Source organism: Apteryx mantelli, chromosome 3, assembly GCF_036417845.1.
Source record: "Apteryx mantelli isolate bAptMan1 chromosome 3, bAptMan1.hap1, whole genome shotgun sequence".
NCBI classification, from domain to species: Eukaryota; Metazoa; Chordata; class Aves; order Apterygiformes; family Apterygidae; genus Apteryx; species Apteryx mantelli.
Window position 1 is genome coordinate 71,351,141 of NC_089980.1, and position 5,278 is coordinate 71,356,418.

The following is a 5,278-nucleotide window of genomic DNA, read 5'->3' on the forward strand; positions in this document are numbered from 1 at the left end:
ATCCCTAAGGAATAAACCTAAGAGGACGTTGTGGTTCACTGCAGACACAACATGCCGCTGCCCTAATGGATGTTGCAGCAGATGAGGTCCCTCAGTGCCCTCAAGGGCTCTGAGGTGCTCCGCCTCCCAAAAACACAGTTCCTGATAGCATTGTGGTTTCTTAGGCACCTCTGTGCAGCACATCCTATGGCTGTATCTAAAATATTTGCATCTCCTGGGATGCACGTGCTCACAGTCTCATTTTAGTCAGTAGAGTAGTGCTGATTTGCAACCAGACAAGCATTATTTTCCAAAATGTGCTCAGCAATATGGAGCCCAGAGTTTCATCTTCTTTAATACTCAACCTCAGGAAACAGCTCCAGTAAGGAACTGCCTGGCTGATTATGTATTTATTTTACTTTGACCACTTTCAAATGTCTGTACTGTAAACTAGAATCCTCACTTCCTCTCATTTTACACAGGAGTTATTCTGAATCCTGCAGAGAGCCGACTTTGTCACAGAGGGCCAGCTTCCACCCCAAAAGCACCTCAAGTGCAATTGCAGTGGTTAATTCCTAGTGGAAGAAGGGATACTGGCTTACAAATTTTTGCCTCACCTGTTAATGAAACCACCTTTAGGAAGGACTAGAAGGTAATATAGGTACAGAAGAAAAATTCTAGCACACCACTCAAGCGAAATGCACGGAGCAGCAGCAGCACGAGGAGCTTTGATGCCTGCTCCGAAACCCGCTCTGCAGCCCTCTCGGGGCTTTTCTGCCCTAGCAGTCGGAGAAGCTTCAGCTAACGTGACCCAGCCGCGTCCTGACTGGGTTCCCTCAGACCTGCAAGTACAGAATGAAACACCACAATTTCGACGAACAGCGGCGCGGGAGCGGGCGCGGGCGCGGCCCCGCGCCGCCGGCGCCCGACGGGACGGCGCTCGCGGCGGGGGGAAAGCGGCGCCGGGCGCCCCTGCCGCCCGGCCTGCCTTACCTGAGCCGCCCACGCCGGAGCGGAGCGCGCAGCCCCTGCGGGAGGCGGCGGCGGCGGAGAGGTCGCTCTGGGAGCGGCCGCGGGGGCCGGGCGGCGGCGGCCAGGCGGGCGGCGGCGCCCCCGCGGCGCTCCCCGGCCGCCCCGCCATCGCCGTCGGGGAGCCGGGCCAGGCCGCCCGGCGGGGAGCCGAGCAGGGAGGGAGCGAGGGAGGAGGCCGCGAGGGAGGGCAGAGGGAAAGTTGGCGGAGGAAGAGCCGCCCCTCGGCTCCGACCGCCCCGCCGCGGCGCGCCCGGCGCGGAGCCGCCCCGCCGGCACGGCCGGGCACTTGCGGGCAGACCCACGGCGGGGGGGACGGGACGGACCGCAGCCTGCCGCAGCTAAACGCTGTGCTCGCCCAGGGGCCGGGGGCGTCCCCCCCTCCTGCATGTGCCCCCCGGCCCGCGTTGTGCCGCTGGGCCGCAACTGCCCGGCCGCCCGCCCCGTCGGGCGGCAGCGGGCGGGTCGGGGGGCAGCCCGCACCTGCGGCGCCCTGGCGAGCCGGCGGGGCGGAGGAGAAGGAGGAGGAGGAGGAGGAGGAGGAGGGCGTTTGTGCCTCAGCCTCATCTTGCAACTCTTACTGGCGCCGGCGATGGCTGTGACACGGTGATCGCTCGGCTCCGCTTCATTTTCTACTCTCGGAAGGAAAAGACTTAGCATCATTAGTGAGTGGAGCAACTGACAATATCAGCTCTGTTTTCCTCCACCTGCCATCCTCCCGCAACAAAGAGGTTGCACAATGCATCGCTCAACTGGTAGGGACTGCGGTGAGTCAAGTCTGCCCGAGGTGAAGGCTTTCATGTTTAAAGGGTAGGCATTTCCCCAGTTGCTGTTACATGGTGTTACAGGCAACATGCTGTTCACAACGAGGTCACAGTCACGTGACTCAACATTTTCTAAGGCCATCAAGAAGTTATTCCTTCTGCCTTTCAAATCAGAAGCAGAACTCACATCGACTTCAGTAAAAGCAGAATCAAGCCCCATGGTTTTGTGTTTTTTTACAGATGTACTTTTCTAACAGGAATCATCTTAAAAGGCAACAGGAGAAAATATAATGGCTTCATTGCTTTTTTTTTACACAAATAATTCTATATTCTGCCTTGAATAAAATCCCAGATGCACTGAAGTGAATGGCGAAGATTGACAGGATTTCACTCTGTATTTTAACACATCCAATATCACACGATCTAACTATCAAGGATGAAAGTCCCATTCAGATTATATGAAAAGACTCTAGTGTCTACCACTTCTCAGGTCTGAATCAAATCCTATCAAGTCTGAAATCTGTCCACGTGAAATTCAGGTATGGGTCTCTACTTCCTACTTGGAAACCAAGTGCCCTCCCTGCAACGCCAGACCCCGTGCAGCTCCCCTGGCGCATTCGTTGCGCAGTTTTCCCAGCAGTCATGCAACTGAGACACCGTTTGCCTTTGTCCAAGCAATCGATCCAGTGTGCAAGTCTCGTATGTTGGCAATTAGGCAGGTCAAAAGGTTTGTTCTGTTCATCATTTCCCAGGGGATTGCCTTCATTTTTTCCTCTTCTCTCCACTGAGAGACCATTCATTTCCTATCTTAACTGCAGAAAGCGGGACTGTGCTGTACAGGCTTCTCCTCACTTGTTGCAGCAAGGAGCTCCACACTTACAGACCTTCTTGTGGGGGCTAGATCACTCCTGCATTGTACAGACACTCTCTGCCCATGTTCGGAAAGCTTCCTGTAAAGACACTGACACTGGTCTCATGTTATACACAAAATCTCATAATGTACTATTTTAACTATTTACCCTTTACAGCTTGCACCATTACTGTGCACTGAGGACCTTTTCCCTCAATAGAGATTTCAGTGGCTAAGCATGTGTGGGCTGGTGACATTTTCTGAACCTGGTTAAGCCTTAATCAGAGGTATACTCATGACTCCTATTTACTGAACAGTTTCCTTTTTTCTTTTTCTTTTTTATTCAAAGGATGTAAAGAAGTTAATTAAATGAAATACGTAGTTCCACCTCCAGATCTCAGCAAAGTCAATGGGAGTCCACTGATGTCAGTAGGCTTTGGGTCAGACCCTTGAACTTTTCTTGGATGATTTTTCCCCTCAAAGCATTTTCAGTCACAGAGCAGTTGTAACTTTGGCGTGCTGTACAGAATAAGCTTCAGAGAGGATGCTGCAAAACTCACACATTAAGGAGCTGCTCAGTGCCTGAAATCCTTTGGTGTTGGCCAGTGATCAAACAGAAAAGGCTGCAGAAGGTTAAGAAATCCAAAGAGAAACTAGAAAAGACATTGTAACAAGAGGTCAAAGGAGTTTAGGAATACCTTTTGAGAAGCAAAGTCACATCTAAAGGAATGAACGTAAAAGAAGACACAGAGAAAGTAGGTCAGCATGGAATATAAAAGACAAGTATGAAGAGGCAGGCAAAAAAGAAGAAAAAAAAAGAAAGGCTCATATGTGTGATTTTCAAAGTACATTTGTAAATCAGGGTAATGTGAGCTGTCAGTCAGAAAGAATGATACCATGGAAGCCAGAATGCTTTTTAATTAGCCTGCAACTTAGTACACTCTTCAAGGCATATAACTGAAAATATTAAAAAATGATGTGCATTTCTTTTTAATAGCCATTTAACTGTTTTTGGACAAAGTGTAATAGTTGTGGTTAATGGCTCTGGAAACTGAAGTTCTACTTCTATAGATCAGGAAAAGCCTCAACAGTAAAGCGTACACCTCTCCCAGATGGAAAGAGATTGCTTCAGTTGCCTGCCCATTTATTTTTCAACTGTTCTGATGAGATTGCCAATGAAATTTCCATTTGTGCTGATGATTCTGGAAAGGTAGTATTTGCTCATTAAACCAAACTATTTCACAAAGGCCATTCAAAGACAACTAGGGTCTGATCCAGAAGTTTGTAATCCAGGTATCAAGAAAGACTGAAGAAGCAGTAGCCCAAGCTAAAAAGATGCATCTTTTAAAGTACGTGTCTGCCACCATGACCTGCAGCATAAATGTGAAATGTTAGCTACCAAAGCAAGGGAGCTTCAGTACAGGCTTCCTCCAAAATCATTCTAACAAAGAAACCTCTCCTTGATGAGTCTGGGGCTACCTTTTCGTCCTGGAAGCCATAACCACCTGGTGGGCTGAAAGGAGGTCTGCAGAGCCATAAAACTTGCATCCTTTCACGCTCTGCCAGGGAAATAAAGCTCTGTGGTGGGACATTGAGTCCATGGTGGGAAGGAAGCAGGAAGGACAAAAACAGCAGCCCGTTGAGGCCACCTCAGAACCAGACCTTGGGTAATTGCCAGCAGCTTTTCAGGTCAGCACTGATGGAGAACGATCTGAATTTGGGTTCTGAGGAACAGGACGGTACCTAAGCGTGGCTGAGCACTAACAGCTCCTGACAGACAGTCCTGGGGAAGGAGAAAGTGGAAGCAGAAAGATAGGATGTTGTCCAAGGTAGAAGGGGGTCGCTTTCTTTTCCTAAAATCCTCTTCAGCTGACTATTTGTGACACAGCAGCTAGATAAAACAGTACTGATTGACATGAAATCCGTGGCTTACATACTTTTTCATCTAAAACCAGGGGAATTAGGAGGTTCTGTCATGACAGTTTAGAAGAGGTAAATACAGAAGAAGTGAGACTTGGGAGATAACAGAGAGGGGCAAAGACAGGAATTACTGGTGCAGAATTAGTGCCATTCATCCACAGATGGCAAAGACAAGTAAAATTTGGGTTGGTGGCTTGCTCCATGCTGTGGTTTGGGAGATGTGAGGAGGCTGGGGGAAAGCCCGGCCCCCCCAAGTGCCTGTACGGCTGTGGGTGCCTGTGGCCACAGCCACCCTGTCACTCTCCTCGCCCCCCCAGCCAGGGCCTGGCTGAAGGGCACAGTGCCTTTGCTGTCACCCTCAGGTGCAGCAGGAAGCCGCACAGACATGTCCAGTGAGGGCTGCCTTGCCCACGTGATGCTCGTGGTAGGAGCGGATGGGTAGAACCAAAGCCCACCCAGGGATTTTCTCTCCGAGGTGCTGAGTCTGCCAAGCGTGTTGATAACAGCGACACCGCCTTTAACGCATAAATATCAAAAAATGGTCTGGGCACGCCCGCCCACCACAACGACTCGACCCCCCGCCCGGCGGCCACCAACATGGCGACGATGGCGGCGGCAACCCCGCCCGGTCCGCGCCGCGCGGACGGGGCGGGGCGGGGCGGGGCGGGGCCGTTCGCGTCCGGCGCGGCGTTGTAACGGCCGCCCCACCGCGCAGCCTCCCCTGTCGCCGGCCGCC